The 23280-nt window shown below is 37.3% G+C and overlaps 1 protein-coding gene across 2 annotated transcripts in view; it reads left to right on the top strand.

The window, feature by feature from the left end:
- Positions 1–23280, top strand: part of WT1 (WT1 transcription factor) — a 98578-nt gene that overhangs the window by 3273 nt on the left and 72025 nt on the right. Inside the window, exons 2-3 of one of the 2 annotated variants that reach the window (XM_064512922.1) lie at positions 1050–1135; positions 1269–1425. The gene's annotated coding sequence lies outside the window, so the exon portion shown is untranslated. The remainder of the gene's footprint in view (positions 1–1049; positions 1136–1268; positions 1426–23280) is intronic. The other variant, XM_064512923.1, reaches the window with a different exon arrangement.

Raw genomic sequence — 23280 nt, 5'->3', positions numbered from 1 at the left:
GAGGATGTAGTGGAAGAATGTGTGTCGGTTTTATTGAAATGATGACATCCCTGTAGAAACAAGGCAATTGTTTATAATCCTGTCTGCAATTAATGAAGCCTGTTCAGAAACCTGGGGCAGATGGAGTTAATGCTCTGGCAAGGGAGCCGGAGATGCTTGCAGGGGCTGCCAGGCTTGCAGTGGAGCCCAGGGCACCTGCCAGGCTGCAGTGGAGCGCAGGGCCAGCCAGGGCCCTGGAGCAGGCAGGTCTTCAGGGTGGAGCGGGAACAGCACCCACCCGCAGAGAGGGAACGCAAATGAGGTCACTCCGATTTCAGAAACAGCTACTCTGTGTGTGTATGTGTGCATGGGCGTACACACACACACACACGCGCTAATTCTTGGCTTCCAATTCTTCTTGCAAGGGAAAAGAGGGGTTGTGACTGGCACCCACTGTAAGCTGGGTTTTCTGTTTGTTTGTTTGTTTCTAGTAGGCAGACCAGAGAGAAAGAGAGAGAGAGTCTGAAGAAGGAGTGATAGTCTGTCCTGCATGCTTTGAACATAGTGATGGAAGGAAACAAAGTTCTTCAGGTGACATATCTTAAAAAGTAGTCTTTATGCAGGCAAATAGCTCTCTGAGATAAACAGGCAGCTTTTGAAAATGAAGGTTTTAGGATTGGATTCTAGAAACTGATCCTCTTCCATTAAAAAATGGACAAAAGGAATCTTCAATATAGAAGAGAAGCACAGATTCTGTGATGGCATGTTTTTCCTTGTTCAGTTTTTGGGTTTTTTTTTTAATAATTCTGTATCTGTAGTGGTGAGGAGATGAAAGCTGAGTTGGCCCTCTGAAGCACTGGGTAAGAATAACTGCTTTCTGTAAAAACTGGTCAATAACATAATTATAGACACACTCTTTCATCCCTGGTGGAGTATGTTTTGGGCTGAGTGCCCTCTTGAGGTCTTTGGCACACAGTGACCTGGAAGAATCTCAGGTAGTGTGATTCTATACAAGCTGTTCTGGGAGTTCTTCCTTTAAATATTTTCCTCTCTTTTCTCCTCTTTTGCAGAAGATGTTCTAACTACGCTAGACTGGGGAGCACAGTTAGGACAGCTATTACTTTAAGTCTGAATTATGGACAATAACTTAGAAAAGGTAAAAAATCATCCAGACCTTCATCTAAGATCCAAATCAACCAGACCAAATCTGTTTCATATTTAGAAGCTTTGATTAGCTTTATTTGTATATAACAATGTGTTTCCTACTTATGTTTCTGTATTTTTCCTAGTTCTGGCTGGAACTAAAGGAAGCTGGGACTGAAGGAAAAGTGCTAAAGTCCCCTTCGAGCATCTTTCTGCAAGACACATCAGAGATCTGAATGGGAAACCTGTTGTCCTTACTCTTCCTGCCAAGTTCTGTAGTCTGAGAGACTCTGAATAACTTCAGTAAGTATCTTAACTTTTGAGTGCTTATCTGTTTTTCTTATAAACTGTTTGCAAATTGTACACATTTCCCCACCTATTTCAAATCCACCCTAACTGTATCAGTTTAAAAAAATTACCTGCGATTGTCCTGACCAGCATACTATCTTCATTTAAAATATTTGTTAAATAGTCTCAGTTTAAGAAGCAAAATTCAGTATTTTATTATTATTAATAATATTGAACTCTGACATGGAATATTTTGCCTTTGAAAAGGCTTTATAAATATATTTTGTTTGGACTCTAGATGCACTTATTTTGCTAGTATAGCAGGTGTTTTTCTTAACCATTTTTTTAGGAGAAATCCCAAGTTTAGAGGAAATGAGCACTCGATTATTTAAATTTCCTGAGATTAGAGGAAGAACACTTTGCCAAACAATGCCTCTTCACTTCAAAACCTCTCCTCATAAATTATGTTAGGAGATCTTATTAAAAGTCTGTAAAAATTTCCTATTAAAAATGGTTGATTGCAGTCCAGACCATCACAGCTTTTGTGCTTTCGGTGAAATACCACAGCTGTCGCAAAGAAATATATTGTGAGACAAAAGGTTTTGTTTCCTTAGTCATAAATTATTTTTGTGATATCCAAAGTAAGATAAAACTTTCACTTATGTTTGAGTGAAGGAAGATTCCAGTGATAACTTGTTCAAAAATCTATAAAAAGAATATAAGAATGTAGATCTAGATAGCAAATTAGAATCAGACTTCCTTTTTATTTAAGCAAAGCAATTATTTCTGAAGTCAGGGAAGATTATAACCAGGGATAATAGCATGACTTACAAAAGCACAGAGTCTATATCTCAGTAGAACCTGAAGTTTAAGCTTTCAACTCTGACCTTCAGAAACTATACAATAGAAACCTTTAGTGTTGGCTAATTTTTAACCCAAAATTAAACAACAATAAATAGTCTGTTTGCCTATTTACAGAAAGCACGAGACAAATACTCAAAAATATTCGAGATTTTCAGGCTGAAGTTTTAAACAAACTGGCTTTGACCATATTTGTTTTTCTATTTGCAAGTGAATTTTGGGGTAGGAACTCTACAGAAACAGCGGTCTTTTGGAGGAAGAGGGATTGTATGCACATTTACTGAATAGACTGTAGTATTTGCTGTCAGGACTGAATTCTGTCTATGCTCACCCAGTCCATGAGTGGAAATATATTCCAGGTATGACCTAAATATGTCATGAAAGCACATATAAATATAAATATAAAAGCACAGTGTACATACTAAGGATTATTTTCAGAAATTAGTTGCCAAATAATTCCGAATTGAAGATAAATTAGGTAATTCACTGTTTGCTCATACATCATTGCTTTATATACAAAGGTCAAATTTCTCAGCCTCCTCATCTGCCTGTGATAGACAGGGGTTGGTGAATAAAGATGTTACAGGTGCTAGAACTCAGAGTTTGAGAGACATTTTGGGTTACACATGGAAAAATCGATATGCTTGTCCTAACCTTCAACAGTATTTGCATTGTATTCAACGGTATTGTATGCCAATACAACCTTTAACAGTATTGTATGCCAATTCTTTATACCCTGTGCCATCACAAGATTTGACTGGAATATCTTTATATATATATTTAAATCAGGAGTGTATGAGAGAAAAACACAAAATATTTTTCTTTCCTGCTATGTAATTTAGAGAAATGCAGTATATAGCCTTGATCCTTTAATCAGATCCATTACTATAGCTCCCTACTTTTTTCCTTGAGTGATTTTTTTTATAAATCAAAATCCATCTTTGTAGCCCTCTTTTAAGGCAACATGTGCAGTGCATTCTCCAGTTCAAACTATTGCCTGAACTGAAAGAATTCTGAAGATAAATGTCTTTAGCATAAGGTCTAAAGCAAAATAATCCATCTTTGGGAATGATTTCCTATGTGAGGATGAGGATATATATTTCATGTCCCATATACCTGGGACCGGGACAAGGTGAGTCACTTTCTTCTCAGGAGTATTTGCTTTGTGTTGGTGGATTCCAGGAGTTGATGCACATCAGTGTGGAGGAGGTGGCTCAGGCACATGATTACGTATTGTTTCAGCCATTGCTGAGGGATGTGTGGGGAGTTTTGGGGGAGGAGGGCGGACCTAAGACCTCTTTAGTTCTCTGTACCCTGGTAGGATCTAGCTCTGTGTTCTCACTCACACTGAATGGTCCTTTACAAGTAATCCCACCGATGTCAGTGGGACTTTTGTGTAATGAAATCCTGTCTGACAAAAATATGGATATCAGAATCTGGCCCTGCTGGTACTAATTCCATTTTAATGAATACCTAAATGGAGTTGTTATTAAAAAAGGCTGTTTCCTAATATTCAATAAATCAAAACTATAAAATCAGTTTGCCAGTTGTTGCCATTCTAAGTCAAAGCCAGTTTCTCTTGTATTGAAAGAATAGTACATACTGTCTTCATTCAGAACAGATGAATTGTAATGCTTTTATCTGCTTCATAAGATTTATTTCTAATGATGAAGAGTAAAGAAAAGTAGGGGAGCTTTAAACATTTATTAGTTATATTACAGCACCATATATCCATGAGATGTTTCACAAACAGAGAATTTACTTATCCTAAGAAGCTTATTCCGTGAATGAGTAGAATAAACCCAGCATTATTTGTTTCTCTGTACATATCCATTTTATTTTATAAGCTGGGCCTTGGGCATGTTATGATAATCTGGAGCTACATGTTAAAGCCTGTTAAGATTTTGTAAGCCAGTCACCTAATGAAAGATTACTAGAGCAGTAGTGTAATAGGCTACTGGGGAAGCTACTACCAGACATGACTCCCCACTGCTGTGAAATGAAGTTGGATTCTCTTTATGAAAAATTATTTTGATTTTAGCTGAGCTGTCTCTATACAATGAGGAAGACTGACCTTAATTTCCATGGTGACATATACACCAAGGAGTAGGAAGTATTTATGATGCTATTTTGACTTTGTTGCACACTGACAAAGTATAAATAGAAAGCAGGAGAGGGAGAACTGAATTCATGTAAGTAAAGCATAAAGTTGCCATTGTACAGAAAGACCAACAGAAAAAAATCAAGCCAAGCATTATTTCCTTGGAATTTGCTAAATCATTGAAATCCAAATGTTTCACAAGGGTGAGGAGTGTTCAGTTCCAGCAAGATGTTCCAGACAGCAGGCATATTTCCTGATTTTATACCTTCACACATGGCAGGATTCCAGAGTCTGTAGCTTTGAGGCAGTCTACCAGACACTGTGATGTGGGGCCAAGGATGCCAACTCCTCCATTGCTCTGCAGCAGCCTACCAAGCTGCTTTTATAAATTACATATTTTCCCCAATCATAAATATTGCTCCTAAAAGGGATATTGAAATGAAGATAATATGACTTTTCAGTAATAGGTCTTCTAGTGTCAGCCATTCTGTGTTTAAACTGTTCAATTTTCAACAGAATTAAAGATCTACATAGTATATTCTACCTCCTGCAGACTGCAGTTGTTAAAAGAAAATAAATCACTTAAACAGGGTCATGAGCAACAAAGGCCAAAATGGGTTCAAAGTTTACAGGTCTCTACATTTATCAGGTAGAAATATGCTACATTTCACTATTTCATAAAATATCCTTTTATGAAAAAGCCATCAATCTTTGTATGTCCTACTAAAACTGATTTCTCGAATGAAAGAAATGAATGATGACACTGAATCAAGAAATCGTTTATGAGTTTATATTTTTGCAAGACCACCATGACTTTCACATACGTTTTCAATTTTGGTAAGGATGTGATTATCATGTGGATATGTTTTACTCCCACTGTCTGTACTAAGGGATCTGTCAGAACTGTGTACCCTTTCTTGGGCAGATCAGGATTTGTTCAGATCTTTTCGTTAATCTATAGTGGTATTTAGCCAGTGATATCATTTCTGTACATTGTCTACAGATTTTCTGTTTTTTATACATATATAATCATATATGCTACATGTAAGCTCACATTTAAAATAAAGCTGCATCTAGTTGAGATAGTTATATCTGAAAGTTTTTAACATTTCTGGGGAATGATTTCTATATGTCTGTCATACTGTTACTTTGCAAAATTTTTTCTTAAGTACTGATTTTCTGTTATGCCTCTGATCTTTCCTTACCATTTTCTGCTTCCTCCTGGAGTCACCAAGCTCTTAGACCAACTGGGCAATTTTGGTACATAAAACATGACAATATATTCTGCTTCAAGTATTGCGGAGGTAAAATGTAGTGTTTTGGACCAGGAATAATACAAGATATTACTGTCTATTTCTAGCCTTGTGGTAGCACTAGCACAACAAACAGCATGCTGCACTATAGTGAAGAAAAGTGATTTCTGTTTTGGTAAATGTGATCTCTGTACTGTCTACACAAAGCAAACAAGAGCATGGTCTTTTTAGATCTCCCATGAAAAATGGATGCAAAGAAATACACGCTGTTTATTAAGTAGCAGTCTCATAAGAAGAAAAAAGTATTGACAAGTAAATCTGAACTTTTGAGAAAGGACTTGATGCTTGGGCTTTTAACATCCTCCTCTGTCAGATTCAGGAAAATTTCAGCACTCTGAGTGATTACAGTGGATGATATGGGGGGGTATAACATTTCAGAGTATGTGTGTTTACTCATTTTAATTTTGGACTTTAATCAACCTGCCCGCTTAGTCATTCTAGTGTTATGTGGTCTCTTCTTGCTCTTCTTATCTGACCTCAGAGATGTTGTTCATTTTGTTACAGAGTTCAATTTAAATAATTACTTAATCAGGGATAAAACAGAAATTCTTCTTGTTCTTGCATTGTTTGACAGTGAATGTTTCTTTTTTTAGGAAATTCACTTTTTTGAGTTCATTTAGGAATGAACACAGAGAATAAGTGTTTAATAGCTAGCACTATCAGAATGCAAGGCTTGCTGCACTGTAACTGGTATTGCTTCCTTGCAGCATTTTTCTTTTTTTAAGTTGCAGGGTCTTGCATACGTTGCAATTTAAACAGCTTATTCTTATATGAGCATGCAATGAAATACATTTTATGACACCACCGAAGACTCTGGAAAACCTTACATTTAGAGAAAACAAACAACTTTCAATGGACATTATCGGTTACAAATCAAACATCTTCCCAAAACAAAATTTATCTTGTCTAGGTAGACTGAAAGGTAAATAAAACTTTCTATTCTTCTGGTAATAACCTTAGAGAAAATACTGCTTTTAGAGCAGGGGAGATGTGAAGTTCTAGATTTTAATTTTTCTAGTGCATCTGAGAATAATGGTGCTCACCTGTGATTTGAGGGCTTTTCTTCCATGTGCTCCTCAAAAACACCCTGAAGAAAGCTCACAGAAATCTGTAGCGACTCCTCCAGATGTTAGAATAAAGCTCCCAAATCCACAAACTGTGTCGTGAGAGTTCAGTATGATTTGCCTGTACCTCTCAGTACTGTACTCGGCAGTTCTTGTCAAGGATCCATGGCTGATTCACTCATCAAAAACATTCAAAATAGCTGAAAGAATCTGAGGCCATGTGTATGAAGTGTAATGATCGCACAGCCCTGTTTGAGAAGCCATTCATCACTTAATGGATTCTCCAGCTGAAGAAAAACTGTTCAAGAACTCTGAGGCTTTAGGGCAGTTTCCATTCTAACTGGAATGGAAGCATTATCTTAAAAGTATCTTAGAAGCACTTTCCCTTCCTTTAACTCTTATAAAATCTATGGAAACCTTGTTAAATGTCCAAGATATGGCAATATTTTTCATATGGTAAGATAGTTAAATTCCATTATGGTGACCATCTACACTGTAAACAGTAAATGTAATCTTCAGTTTGAAGAGGAAGTCTCTAAACAAAACTTTATTAACGTATTCTGTAAATGCATGTGGTTTTGCAAGTGTATTACCACTGACATGTAGGAATATGTCATAATGTGTCATGTAGTTTGGTATGCTGCATCCGATCATGACTGTTTGGAGATGATGCGGAAGATGATGGTTGTAACTCTAGAACAGGCTGTCACAACAGTTTGTCCAGGGAGGGCAGGGGGAAGGGGTGTGGAAAGGTTCTTCCATGGCTCTTCCCAGCCACCGTTTGACATGTCATGAAGAGTAAACCTGATTTCCTTCTTTAACAAAACATTGACTGTTTTTATAATCTGTCATTGATTCCCAAACTGGTGCTAAGAGATCTGTAGCTAATCCATGGAATCACATTATCTTTACAGTGTTTTCATTTATAAATTTATTAAAGAGTGAAAGATGTTCCATGAGAAATATTGACAAATACCTATTTCAAAGCCAATGGGAAGCATGTCTTTACGACATTCTAAAATCATCTTCCAACCCTAGAAAAGCCAAGAGTTTCACCAGTTAATTATGTGCTGCTACCTTTTTGTTTCATTGTAAGTCACTTATAACGCAGAGCAAATACAGAGTGCCTGGCTTCCCTGCATCTTTCCTTGTTTAATATGCATCTGTTGAATGCCCTCTCATTCAACCCTCCTCTAAGCTATATGGTCTTCATCATTACTGTCTCTCCTCATGAAGAAATCTTTTCCTACTTTTAATCATTTGTCTGTGGTTTCTGACCCTCTTTGTGAGAAAAGGTTGCATAAGTTTTCTTGAAGAAAAGGTTTTGAAGGATATATCCCTCTCTAAGGTACCAGAAGTGCAGCATGCTACTGCTATTATATAAAAGTTAAACAAGAGAGCAGAGGTATCTCTAAAACAGTGCAGATTTCCATTTCTGAAGAATCCTTCTCAGTAGGAATTACACTGCCATTATTATTCTCCCTTGCTGCTTAATTCAAAGAGCACAGTGATATGTGATATGTATTTGTCTTGCCCTGTCCTCAAGGACATACTAATGTGCTGCTGGGTAAAAAATACTTGCTTTAAAAGTACTCGAATGCTGAAAAACATTTTTTTTAGGATAGCTGCAACCTGAGAACATCTTTTCTTAGGAAAGAGAACAGTTCAGAAACTTCTTAACCATTTAACTGCAGTTAGTTTTGTATTTTAACCTCTTTTTTAAATTACAGTATATAATATACGAACTGTATATTTCAAATATGCAATATATTGTATTATTCTAATTGCCACTTTTTTCTTTCTTTTACTGTAGAGTAAGCTTTTGTTATAAATCCCAAATTTTTAAGAGCAGTGTCTTGCTTCCATAACTTAAGATAGCCTTTATGTTATTTTTGTCTCCTCTCTTTTTAAAGTTTACTATGTCCTGTTGCCTTCTTGCCTGAGAAATACCTTCAGGGAACTGTGTGAACTTAACACTGTCAAAAGCTTTGTGCCATTGTAGTTGCAAAAGAGTGCAAACTTCTGTCTACTGCCGTGTTGCCACAGCAAGGTCTAGACTTACTGAAAAAGCAACAATGTATGATTATCCCTTCATCCAAATTTTTGAATATGAGGCCTCTAATCAGACAATATTTTAATAAATGGTTAATTCTTTAATTAATTTCTCTGTACACCCTCTCAGTACTCCTTCCTGCTGCAGTTTTGCAGGAGGGGAAACTGATCAGTACTTACAACTTTCTAATGTTTTACAGAGCTACTGGGTTTTACAGCGTTTCACATACAAAATTTTCACATTTTTCATATACAAATCACATACAAAGAATTTAAAATAACAAAGCTCCCACCAACCTCAAAATAAATAAATAATCTCTACTTCTCTAAAACACTTTAAAAAAATAGTTATCCAAAAAGCAATATAATTAAGGACTATAATAGCCTTCTAGCCAAGCTTCACTAAGGTTACACAATGAATCTCAATTAATAGAAGTGTGAATTTGGACCCTAAAGAAAGAAATGATTCATGTTCAAATACTGAGGATGAGCTTCATCTTTGTTTAGTGTAGACATCTGCATGCGGTCATGGATACTTAGTTGATGGAGAGAAATGGGCACTTGTAGGGGCAACTTATTTGACTTATTTATGTTAGTTGTCCACATAAGAGTGTCTACCTTACTTCCAGCTCAGTGAAGGGGTGGACTGAGTAACATCTAATTAAAAGTGATTCATGCCACAAAAAAATGTTACAGTGAGTGCAGGCTAATTATTAGTCCTGGATAATATAATATTGATAGAGTCTCACATAGGTTCCTAAAATCATGTCTCATACTATTTTTGAATTTAATGTTCCTTTGATTTCAGAAAGATTCATTTGCTGACTATTGCATACAATATTGAAAATTAACATGTTATAAAATAGAACAGAAGTACGGGAGGAAGAATCTGGTACTTTTACCATATGGCAGATTTTGTAAGCGTATGCTTTAATGTGATGTTTGGATCTAACATTTGAATGTTAAAGTTCCATACTTTGAAAACAGCACAATTTGGCCTTTAAATTAAAGATTTGACATCTTTAGTGAGCATTAAGATGCATAAATAGTAACTTCATGTATCCAGATGTGAACTATGCTGACAATACTAGTTTATAAGCATGTGAGCCTTTTCGGTCAGTTGTCCCATGTAAAACAAATACAAAGGGACAAAGTGAGCAAACAGAAACTTCTCACTTTACTAAGTATAAGATACTAAAAGAGTTACCTGCAGCTTTGTTCATCTTTTAGGAAAGCTTTGCTTTCTGTTTGCTGCTACTGAATTTGATGTTGGTTGTAGTAAGAATAGATATGGAGGAGAGCTGCTGGACAGTTTCAGAAGTTTAGTTACAGTTGATGTTTTCCGTTCAAATCTAATATTCATAGTATTAACTTAGCATTCTGGGAAGTGGGCATTTCTCTGTGGAAAACCATTTGTCAGAGGTTATTTACGCTGGAGAATACCTTTGAATATGAAAGCTATAGGAAGGGGTGTTCTTACCAACTAAGAATTCTGCACTCAAAAGAGCGCTTTAATGGAAATAGCTGTTTTTATTGTCTTAACTTCTGTTAGCCTTTAGCTGGATTTTGTGTCAGTTGCCTAGTCTATCGATGGAGTTTTATATTCAGTTCTCCCACATTTCCAAATCACCAAGAAAACTATCTGATTAAAGAGTAATTATGTGGCTGTGCATGTTCAGTCGTCTGATGGCTTTGAACAAAAGTAGTCAGTTACGCTGCAGTGTGTGATAGCTTTTTAAGTGTCATGTGAAGGCTGACAGAGATCACATTTCTGTGTTTTGCTGCTCAGTCCAGACCACAGCCTCTAGAGGTAATGGATCTCTGCAGAACTTCACTGGAGCAGATCACCAAACAGTGCAGGATTTCAAGAGCTGATGCACTTTTATTGCTACAATATTCTTGTCATGAAGGTGATGGGTTTTGTATTGTGGTTTCATATATCAGTGTGGTTTTATGTCTAAAAGCCAAGCCCTGATGGTACGCTATATAGGTTTTTTTTCTTTCTTTCTTTCTTTCTTTCTTTTTCTTTTTTTTTTTTTTTTTTGAAATAGAGGCTTCGCTTTTGTTCTTAGAGATGAGTTGTTTCTAAGTAACAGGCTTCTGAGTGTACATATTCATCTATGCCATAGAAAAAAGACTAGATACCCACATATGCAGAACAGCTGGAGTCCAACAGCAGCAACTCGAGGGAGGTTCTGCTTTTACTGAGGACTCCAGATTTGAAAAACTCCTGTGAAAAGTATCATAAAAATATATCAAACCATGGCTCAATTAAACAGGGACATGGCTTTGACATCTAGAACCAGCTACAACTATTGGCAAATAGCAGATTGGTCCTGCTGTTGGCAAAGTTGCATCTTGCTCAGCGAGTAGTTTAGGAGCACTGTGATGTGAGAACTGTCACTTCTTCTATGGCCGTACAGCATCTAACACAATGGGGCTAGCCCTGATTGTGGCTTTTAATCTATTAGGGCAGGCATGTTTCACTACAGTGCTTGAAGGCTGCAAACTAAACCCCTCTGTTAGAGCCAGCCACCACATGTGCCAGTTGGTTTATCAGTAAGGCCTGTCCTTCGCTCATCTCCTTGCCTGTTTTGCATGTTTCTTCATGCACTGTCCAACAGGGTGTGTGAAGGACAGGAGAAGGTGAGAAGGTCTGAGGTACCTAGCTTCTGTTGTTGCCTCTCTGGTCCTGGAACTGTTAGGCAAGTGCTTGCTATATGGCGTGTGTCCCAGAGCACACTGTAGCCCCCGTATAGCATATAAAATCCAGCATGATCGAGTCAACTGGATGAAATTGCTTAGGAAGTCTGTTTATTACTCTAAAGAATTGCATAGTTCTTTCCCCCCCTTTTATAAAAGGAATACAATAGAAGACTGAGATTTTTATATCTCATCTTCATTGAAGCAAATGTATACAGACAAGTTATAAAATACTGGAATGTGGTTTATATTAGATGCATATGTGCCATGGTCATTTGTGTATGCCAATAATTTATTCATTGTTTAGTGAAGCAGAGGACATCTTTAACCCCCCTCTTACAACTATAGTAGTTCAATTCCATACTTACCAGTGATGATTCAGGTTGCCCCATAGCACCCTTCTGACATCTATGTGAACTACATTTGCATGAATGCTCCAGCATGATTTGGGAGCAACGCTGGGGTCACAGCATTGCACTGCATTAAGTAATCACAATCTGATGTGACCAACTTACAGGAGGAGCCAGGTATTTTGGAATTCCACGGTTTCCCTAGAAAGTCATGAGCTCAAGTGTCAACAAGCAAGGCTGCAAGTACCAGAGACAAGGGCCAAATTTTGAGTGGCGCACAGCAGGATGGGAGTCATGGCAATTTGAGAGGCATCTGCAGCAGCTCTTGTTTCACAGTTCTTTGTTCCCACTGAGATCCAAGCTTAGCTGCCATTACCAGAAGTCCTGGTCTTGTGCGTGGGCAAGATACACCTGACCAGTTGATTGGCAGCATCTTGCCTCTTAGAGAGAGAGCATCTTGTAGCCCTGTGGTATTCTTACCAGAAGAAAAATAAAATTTGGCATACCATTCCTGAAAGATCGCTAAGCCTTGATTTAAATCAGACACTTCATCGATGACTTCTGATTTTGGAGGCTTCCTATTTTCATGTGCAGTCTTTGACACTGTTAGCATGGATTTCCAGATGCACTAACTACTTACATCTCCACTTTATCATGAGGGGTGGTGTTATTTTTATTGCCATATCTGTGCTTCATTCACTGAAAAGTAAAGGAGTAGAACCCTTGTGGGCCACGTTCTCAATGTGCCAGATCCCAGGCTCTTTAGAAGGAACTTGGGAAGGACACAGAGTTCTTTCACTCAACACAGAACATTAATTGTAACAGTGAAATATCTAAGTAAACAGTTTTAAGTGAAGTATAACAAAATTTGGAGGCACAGAATTTGGACCCAAAGATTTAAAAATACTTAAAGGTTAATTTCACTTTTGAATTTCAGATTTTTAAAAATAATTTTTGGTGAAGAAATCTTTTGGGAGTTTTTTTTGAACAATATGGTAAGGCGAGGTCTATAAAGCTTGCTTCCCTATTTTTTGTGTTAAAGGTATATGTGCATGTTAGAGGTTTTTAGTGGTGCTGAGTATTTTATGTCATGCTGTCTACGAAATGAGACATGAAGACTTTCAAAAGCTGTTGTTTTTCTTGACTTCACCTTCATTAATCTTATTTAGTTTCTGGATGGGGCTATTTTGTGAGCTCCACTGATGGGTAATGTTTTCTTTTCCAAAGTTCATGATTCTTCTATTCAAATCACTAATTTTCACTGCTACACTCCAGTGGTTTAGTGCTTCCCAGGCCTCAAGGAATGAGTTTAATTAGCAGTGCTGAATAAATTCTGAGACATGATTCATCTTTCTTGACACTGGGATCTAAGTAACAAAAATGCAATTTTAAGATGTACTTAAAAGCCTTGTGAGAATGGCTTTTTGTGTAATTGGTAAAAGATTCAGATGTGAATTTGGAAAAAAACCATTTTACTTGACTGGCTGCTTTTAATTTAGCTAAGAGATGTGGGACTCAGTCATGTTTCCCTGAAGTCAGTGGTATTTTGTTTTCAAAATAGTAAACTATGAACAATACTTGGCACATACATTCCAAATTAAAACAGTGCACTAGAGCTTCCTTAGATGGAGTAACTGATTTGGTTAAATACAGAACTATCCCAGATATAAAATGATTTAATTTGGCTTGGAGGCTTTTTATACTTTGAACAGAACAAACAGAAATCCATTGAAGGGAAAGTGTCATTCTCCAGTCATCCTGAATGGCTGCAGAGCAGAGCTCCAAATTTTGTCCTTTCCTTTCCTCTGAACTGAGAGAGGGTGTATTTCTAAGACATGGTGTCATGAGGGGAAAACAGGGAGACTGCAGAAAGAGAAAGAAGGAGTAAGACCAGGGAACTGGGATTTAAATTTAAAACTTTGTGTTTTAACATGCCCCAGTAGGTACTACTAGCAGCAGGTTACAGAGAACCTGGCATTATGTCATTGTGTATCACCTTCCATGCAGAAGTTTCAGAGTGTTTTACACACATCCATTAATGGATGACAACTCTGCCTCATGACAACTCTGGGAAGAATTATATGTAGTTTTCCACAATTTACAGGAAGGGTTCAAAATAGTTAGTAACTTGGCCAAGGACAGCTGTGAGTAAACGAAGCCAAACTGCCTGACTCAGAATCCCAAGTTTAATTCTGAGACCACTTCCTCTCCTCTAGTACATGCAGCACTGTGAATAAAAAATATGGGTTGTTTAGCGCCTTTCTCATCTAGGCACAAAGAAATTAAGGACAAATTGTGGCTGTAGCTAGTTTCCTGGCTTTTGTCAGATTCAGACAGATCCCAAATGTTATTTTAATGTAACCTTAAAAGAAACCCCTTGCTATTAATTTTGTATTTATTGCTGTTACACTGACCCTAATGAATTTTTTTTAATGAATTTGACAGATGTCACAAATATTTTCAATGCAGTTTAACATCATTAAATATAACCTTTCCTAGAAAAAAAGTTCTGTGAAGGGAATGTAGCAAATGCTGGATTCTGTAAAGTCAGGGGTGTTACATATTACTTAGTGCACAGAATAGATCTTAGGGAATAACATTTATGGAGCAGCATGGCTCGGTTCTCCCACCCATGTCTCCTCAATATGTCTCACCTAGAAGGACCAGCTCCCATAGCAGGGAATCTGTTTATGAATTTAGCCCTCAGGTATTAGATATAGTTGGTCATACTTTCAGAGGCAAATTCAGTGACCTTAGGAGCTTTTTCCCAGATTCATTTTTTATTATTTTGTTCTGATGTGATAGCCAAGAAGGCTAAATGTACAGTACTTCATACCTGGTGGCCCTAGTTTTACTTGGAAGAAGGGCAAAGAATAAATTGTAGTTCTTTACATTGTATGTGAAATGTATGAAGCAGTGTAAATACATAGTAATAATCCAGGCCATCAGAAATGTAAAATTAATGATTTGAGGACTGGATTCTGCTGGATTCAGATACTTTATAAACTTTAGAGTACCGTTAGGGTCTCTAGCTGGGATATAAATAAAGCAAACCCTTTCAAAGGTTTATAGGAGTATGCTTAGTCCTCTCTTACTGCCTTAATTTATTATTGTTACAAATTCATAAGCTGTGAAATGTGTTGGTCACAGAGCTGATGGCAATAACTTCAGAATATGAATGAGAGCATCTGGGTCGCTATTTACCTTTGTTTCACAAAGTCAGCTTTTTATCTTTGCATCATTTAACCTCAGAAATATGGCTGGATTAGACAGGCATACGGAGCCTTCTGTGGAAGAGAGTATTTGCTTTCTGTAACTGTTAGTTTCTTCTGCGAAAAAATACGCTGTTTGCTTTCCCACCACTGTACTGTAAGAATACAAATCAAATTAATGTCAATAAAAGTAAGCAGCAGCATCCCTGTGTAAAAGAAACAAGGGGCTGGCTCTCAGAAATTCTTTATTTTAGGCTGGCTGTATAATGCCATGGGTAAAATGAAGGCCCAGGCAGCAAGCTTGTATAGCACTCAAATCTCACTAAAAGCCTATTTTTTTTAGACTTTATTAGTGCGTATGAATTTTGCTTGCTTTTAGTTACAGACGAATTTCTCTGTGCCTAGCATTGATGCCTTTAAGTTCCAGTTTCCATATCTGTAAAACAATAGGGATATGATAAAGCTTTCTCAAGTATTTGTTAGTTGTCATGACTTTTCCCTGGACTGAAAACCACTGTATTGAGTCTCACTATTATTCACCAAAAATGGGAATCCATTGTAGACAGTAACTGATTGTTGACACTGAAGAAACTGTACCCTGTCGTCTGTGCTTGATGTATTTTAGGCTAATGCAGGAATAGCTTGGTGTAATTTAATGGCCTTGTGTGTTGGGGGTTTGTGTGGAATCAGACTTGATAATGACAGTAACTACTTCAGGACTTTATACCCCAGTAAGTTTTTACCAGAAAAAAAAAAAAGAGAACCTTAACATGTGTGGTGATCAGTGACTGAATCAAGGCACTGCCACTTCATGATATCCAGAGCACAATAACTCTTTTATTGTAGCTTGACCAAATATAACATCCCAGCTCAGCATTTGTTTGAGAAGCCTCTTGAAACTTGTTCTGAATTGATGGGTTGGTAGAGGTGAAACTGAAAGACCATTCTTACCATATGTCATTTTCTGTTTTCCTGTCACTATTGCGTAAGCTCTGCTAAGTTTATAATAGATATTATTTGCAATAGGTCCTCTTGCTTGGCCCTAATGTGTTTATGGGAGACGATCTGAACTGCTTGACTGCTACTTCTGTTGCCCAGTGCCTCCAGGCCTCTTGGTACAGCACGCATATATTAAGCACCACACTAAGAACTGGCCAGCTCCAGGGGGATAATCTGAGGACAAAAAGTATACAAAGAGGAATTTTTTTTTGAAAGAGGCAAGTTTTTCGTGCAGTGAGAAATAGAACTCTCTTTGTCAGGCTTCCAGAATAGTCTTGTCTCTTATGGCCAGAACTGGCTGCTGAAATGGCTCCCTTCCTGCCCTCTGGCTATGAGAGGTTTACAGCCGGAGAACTAGTGGGCTGGAGACTTAGAGCTTTGAATCCAAAGGAGGCGAATAGAGAGCTTAGTCTATCTTGGGTCTCTTAAACTAGGTTTGGGTTTGGGCTGTTTGTCAAGCTGAAGAGAGGTCTCAGACTAGATCGGTCAAAGGACATGGCAAATGCCAATGCTGTAAACAGATTGGAGGTCCCTGATGGCGTAGTTAGAGAGAGAACCAAGTTTTTCCTTTAGTGTTTGAAAGGTTAAAGACAAGACTAAACATTGTCTAGGGCTGAGAAGGACTGCCTCTGACCTTGTGCCCACTAATTGTGTGGTACTATATGCTGCCCTGCTGCTGTGGATGTTCAGGTACTGTCCATGTGGGTGGCTCTTCACAGCTGATCAGTCCAAAGCACTGCTTTGCAGAGAAAGTCTTCAGAAATGCACAGGGAGGAGGGGGTCTGGTGTGGACTGGAGCTTCTCATTCTATGGCTTCTTACACTGGACTTTGTTAATTGTTCTATGTTGATTTCAAACCAAACAAAAAAGAGTTGATTCATCATTACTTGTTTATGTATCTCTAATACTTTTTGAAGAGCTGATTTACAGAGGTGTCAGGTTGACGTTGCTAATTTATTGTGTGAAGGATTTGATTAAAATGCCAAGGAATTTGGTTAGAAAGCTACTCTTCCTCTCATGCATACCTTCTCTCTGTCTGGTCATGGTTTGTTTATTTTTCACTGTTCTTTCGAGTTTTCAGGTCATGCCACAGGCTGGGGCTACCTTTCTGGAGTTTAGATGTTGAAAAGCTCTTGATAAATGATGTGAGAGGAACTCTACAAATATTTTCAAGTCTCCTGAATGGTAGATGGTTCTGAACAAAGTTTAACATTAAAGATGATAGATAGTGTTGAGTCCAGAGTTTGTTCTCCCCAAGCAGAGTGTATATAGCCTGTGATAGACAGGTTCCCCAGTGTCATTGTTTTACTATGCTTGATGTGATGTGGGGATAACTGAAATACCTTTGGAACATGCTACTGATAAGAATGTATATAGTGTATAAATCTATATATATTTATTTATGTCCTTAACCTCTTTTAAAATGCCAGTATCTCTTGGTAGTATTCTGTATGGTTTTCATTCACAGACTGTAAATGGTTATAGTTTCAGCTTCTTTTCTTAGCTGAGAAATTTTTTTTCTCTTTTCCTTAGCTGTCACAATACATCGCACTTGGGTGGCCTATAATAAATATTTATTATTTATATTATTTATAAATATTTTTCTGACTACTGAATTCATCTTCTTTTAGATATTAAGGATCTTGGTGTCATTATTGATTCTAGACAGGCTCAGAGTCTATATGCATGGTCACAGCATATGTTTCTTTCCCAGGGTTTTGCTTGAGGAATTTTTAAAAGGAACATTTTACTCAGCTGATGAGTGGGTGGTTCTAACTTAGTGTTTCATTAGTGCATTACATTTGTATTTCCCCTGCTGAGTGGTGCAAATAGAGTGGCATGGAAGTTCATCCAAGGTTCTCTCTGTCTTCTACTGGACGATTAAGCTCCTAATAAGCTCAGGTAATGTATTTCTAATTTGGATCAATGTTCGGTTATTTTACCATTGAAAGGAAGAATTCACAAGAGAGGCTGAGGTTCATGTCATTTTTCTTCTAAGGTTTCCTCAGCCAAGGAGGCTCTGGCTATCACGTAAGGGTCAAGAGTCTTTCCAAACCTAGTGACCTCAGGTAATTCCAGCAAATTCCAGTCTAAAGTCTGGCTGTTATGCCTCTGCTGGTTCTCCATGATACCATGGTGGGCCCCCTCTTTTTTCCTAATGGTAATATCTGTAAAAAGTGGAATCTAAGCAAAGGTGGTTTTATTAGTTTGCAACTTAATCCCAGCTAGTTTGTCTGTGCCTGCTTGTGACAGTGGAGAAGTTTGGCTAATAGTGTTGCAAATACTGTATTCTGGAAACTTTGTTTCCTCCTTTTTCTGATCATATGACAACAAACGGGCAAGCAAAGATGACTGTACAAAAATGTAATTCAAGCCCTTCCCCCAAGCCTTATTTAAAAAATACTGATGTTGCTAGTCATCTACTCATTTCCAATTTTAAGAAGATGAAATATTTATAGAATTAAATTAATGATGACACTAATTTAGTGATGTTAAATTTGTGATCACAACTTCAAAGTTTTAAATTCTTTCCCAGTCAGATCTAAAATGCAGCTGTGGGTTTCTCACAGTGAGGACTGAACAAACAGGTCCTAGTGAAAACAGTAATCATGGTGTGATGCTGTATATCTTGCTATTTTGCATAGTAGCTTTTGTAAATATCTAAGGATTTTGTCTACAGTTTATAAATAACCTCTGTACAATAACAGCTGCAGCAGAGCAGCTCAGATTGTGTGACTGCTTTTAAGAGCCTGGACTAGACTAGCCTGGACTTAGCCCGGTTGTAATCAGATTGAAAATTTGTTACCTGGGAGTTGAGAAATGAGCCTGAAAGAGTCAGGAAATTGCTTCATAGGGGCAACTGAAATCCAAATAGTCAGGAAAAAAGTTGTAGTGGGCGGGAGTCCTGCCTGAGAGAGGACTGTGGTATCGAACCTTACATTGGCGGTCTAGCTAAACTCGGCAGCAGCGGGGTCTGCAGTTCATCAGTTCTGACATCCAGTAGGTGTCATTGCAGCCAACTGGGATTATCAGTCACAGAAGGCAAGGATGATTTGTCAGGGTGCAGAGTGGGAGAGAGGGAAACCCAAATCAAAATACACGATTTCAAAGCTGTAAATCTGCGAGCACTTTAGGAAAAGGATGCCTATACTTATATTTAGATTTCTCTAAATATGGAAACTGTGATATCTCATCACAAGCCTCATGCTTTTGGAGACATCTGTGTTTAGCTTACTGTAGGTTAAAAAAGAAGTAAAATGAATGCATTTTCAGTCCCTCCCTAAAATTTGGTTAGATTGAACAGGAACATGCCTTGTGTGTAAAGGAAAGGCACAGTCTACATAAATTGGAGCTTTAATGAATTATTGCCAGAAGGATTATTTTAGTTTGTAGTGATTGGTCTACAAGTCACAAATATTGTCTCTTGGTAATAATAGTTCATAGTAGAGTAGATCATAAAGTTAGAATGGCGGTGCTAGACTTAGAGTCATGCTTTTATCCTAAAATGACTTTTTTCTTATAACTTGGTTTAATATACAAGTCAATAGGATGACTCACAAATGTAAGAATCATTCACGTAAGTTGGAAATTGCGAATTTAACCTGTGTCTTCCTATGCGGTGCTGGTGACAATGACATAAAACGATATTTAAAGAAAAATGTTTGACACCGAAGATAAACATTGCACAAGAGAATTTCTAGTATGCAATACTTTTTCTCTCGGTACGACTTCTGAGTTCACAAGATGATCTCTGTGATGTTTCCAAATTAATCACAGCAGTAGTGACTACATTGTGAGTAGAGCTTTGGCCTATTCCTTTAGAGAATTACGCAAACATCTTCAGAAGTTGTCTTTTTTTGGAAATCAGGAAGCAATTCATACAGATCTAATCAGCATGCTTTAAAATGCAAATTAGTCTTAGATGGACAATCTTTATCCATTCAGGACTATCTGGGTTGGCTTCAAAGGGTCAACTTCTGTGCATGTTATTCAAAGGATTGTATGATTAAGACTCAAATTAAATGTTTGGGAATGCAATGTATTGGACACCCCCCACCCCTCCCCAGTGTGTTTGGACTAAGAATAAAGAGTGTAGATGCTTTTAAAGCACACTTTGGAGTGATTTCCTCAACACTTGTACAGCTCCTGACTATAAACAGTTTAGACGGCCTTTCAGAAGTTTACAAATAATAGAGAGTAGAGCAGAAAGAGCCATATGTGACCACTGCAGATGAGTTACTCATGTTAATATTTACTAAACAATGCTAGCTGAAACAGAGAGATTATGAGCTTAATTTAGAAAGATATTTGGCCTGTAGCACACCGTGTCCAGTACCTCCAGCAGAGCACAGAAACATGGCATGGCAGATAACAGCTCCTTGTAGTCTCCCCAGAAAATGCTACAACTACACAGGCAAATAGTACTGTTTCTGTGGAAACAAAAGATGTACCCTGAAATAAAATTCCTGTGAAATAAAAAGAACAATGATAATCAAAAATATACCTAGGAAATGTTGGGCCAGTTCCACAGCAATGTAAGTAAACAGAACTTTATAAACAAGGGGAGCTGTTTATCAGTGCAGAGATTTTCAAAACTGCCATAAATGCAGTCAGCTCTCGCTGTGATGATACAAAATCCTTTCTGTGTAATACTGGCTTCTTCAAATGAGCTGAGAACACGGTCAAATAGGCTGATTTGAAAACACATCATTTATAGTTAAGCATCTTATTACAGTTCTTGTAATTAGCGCTTCCTCTAGTTGCTTTCAATCTATTAGTTGCAGATGGATACTTTCAGTCAAAAGAACCTTTACTTTAGAAGACGTTAACAAAACACGAACATACATAGTGTGTATAAGGGGACATGGTTATGATCTTCTCCGAGCTGCAGCAGTCCACAGTATTCCTACCAAGGTAGAAATTCCGTACGTAAGGAGAAAAGGAACAACATCTGCCTAGGTCAGTGATGCATACTACCACAGACTGGAACTACCTTAACTAATCAATTTTCTTCAGACCTGGAGGTAGTGCAGTTTTGCTGAAGTGTGCTTGTTGATGATACAGAACTGGCAACTCCAGCAATGAGATGGTAGACCCACTCCCCAGAGCTTTCTGGTCTTCCAGGAAGCAACTACTAACCGTAGTGTATTTGTGAGCTTACTTCCTCTGAGCTGCACTGTAGAGCCATTGGTATCTGCCACCATGGGTTAAAATGTTGCTCCAATTTAAATTGCTTTTCTGTGCCCATATTTCCTTTGCAAAATTGCTGTGTTCCTTTCCTCCTCTTCACACTTCCTTCCAAGGACAGTAGTAGGAAGATATATGGTAGGTGATTTTCTTAGTGAGGAATGGACAGTGTTGTAGAGCTGTATGCAGCTTATTTCTAATTAATTAATGAGCTTGATTTATCACTTTGTTAGGTTTTGTGCTGGCAGGGTACCTGTGACAGGTTAGGGGATCAGGCCTCTTTATTCATGTTGAAAACCTAAAATTTACCAGCATTCTTCTTGTACAAATGTGAATTGTTTGATATTAGCATAGGCAATGGATTCAGGATTCATCTTGTTATATTGTTTCTAATTGCATACAGACAGTTTTGCTAAGATTGAAGGGTAAAACCATTTAACAGTCAAAATAGACATGTAAGTATAAAGCAAATAAAACAGAAAACAAATGTAATATGAAAAGAAGCACTAATTTCCATATGAGAGAATCATACGTATACACAAATGATTCTCTGGGATTTATCACTTTAATAAACTCTTTACTAATATATTCCTGACTCAGTTTTTCTGTTTAATTTTGTTTTAAACTCTCTTTTCCAAGCTTCAAATAATGTATTTGAGATGGCTTGTTTTTTAATGTTTTATTGTGGCAGCTAAAACTCATTCTGATCCCTTTGTGTGATATGAAGAGAAAGTTGCACACATTTCTTTAGAATCGGCATTTTAGTAAGTTGCATATAGCTTTTATGTCATTTCTATTTAATGGACAGCATGATTAGATGTTCAAAAAAACCTCTTCACTGAAATAACAGATACTTTGGTTGTTAGTGGTTGGACTGGAAATCTTTCACGTGCTGCTTACCCAGGTCAGCTTTCTCTCTGTGGTGATCAATAGTCCATCTCTTAAAACTGAAATGCTGGTTTGATAACTGTAATCCTTCCTTTTAACTTAGATAACTCCTTTAAGCTCAAGAGATAAAGATGCTAGAGAATCTCCTTATATACTGCAAAGATTATTCACAAGATTAAATTGACCGTGTAACCTCTTTTTATACCCTGGGCTTAAAAAGTTTAGTATTCCTCCATAGAAGTCTAGAGGAGTTAGTAAAGGAGTTGTTCTAACGTATATTTGTTGAATGATAGATGTTAGGAAATAGAGTTAAAGCCAATGAGTTAAAGCCAATAGAGTTTTCATAACCATATTGGTGTTGTAACAACTTTTGTTTAATTTTCAAAAACTATTTTAAACCTTTATTCAGTGAGGATGCAAGCCTTGAAATACATATATACCCTCTTTTCCCCCATGTGTTACTTTCCCATGTAGTAAATATATTTGTCATTCTGGTATCTGTTTAGAGGAGTTGGGATTAGAGAATAAAAATGACCTAGAAGCTAAAACTAACTTTTGATGCCTCATTGTTTATGATGTTCTTTTCAGTATGTTTGATATGGGCCAAATTCTTTGCTGGTAAAAATTAGCCCTATCATATTTTCTTCAGCCTCTGTTGAGAAACAGCCACGTATGAAGCAGGAAGTTGCAACTGTTGTGCAGAGGATGGCAATGAAGCACAATAGGTTCAATAAATGTCAAGATTTTTTGCCTAATTTGTTAGGCAGAATAGTATTATTTAGAATTTGGAACTACTTTTTCTATAAAGATCCCTAATGATCATTACAGCTGGGCTTAATACAACAACTCTAAGATGGCACAGCTAGCTCCATACCGTATCTGATGAGGTAGGGGTTCAACCCAGAGTTAGTGGAAAAGAGTGTAATTTATTATATCATGAGTAGAATTCCTTAAGTTCCTTGGAGACTTATCACATACTATCAGGATAAAAGTACAAGGATATAGGAAAAGGAGAAAAGAATCATGTGCTGTGTCCATTTGTATGCATATTAAATAAGTATACCACAGGTACATTACTTTAGCACATTCATACATGCTACCATACTTTTCGGTAAGTTTGATATTTTAAATGTATTGCAA

The sequence above is a fragment of the Dromaius novaehollandiae genome, chromosome 5 (genome assembly GCF_036370855.1).
Source record: "Dromaius novaehollandiae isolate bDroNov1 chromosome 5, bDroNov1.hap1, whole genome shotgun sequence".
Classification (NCBI taxonomy): Eukaryota; Metazoa; Chordata; class Aves; order Casuariiformes; family Dromaiidae; genus Dromaius; species Dromaius novaehollandiae.
Note: the sequence above shows the minus strand (reverse complement) of the source record. Positions and strands in the feature narration are given on the sequence as shown.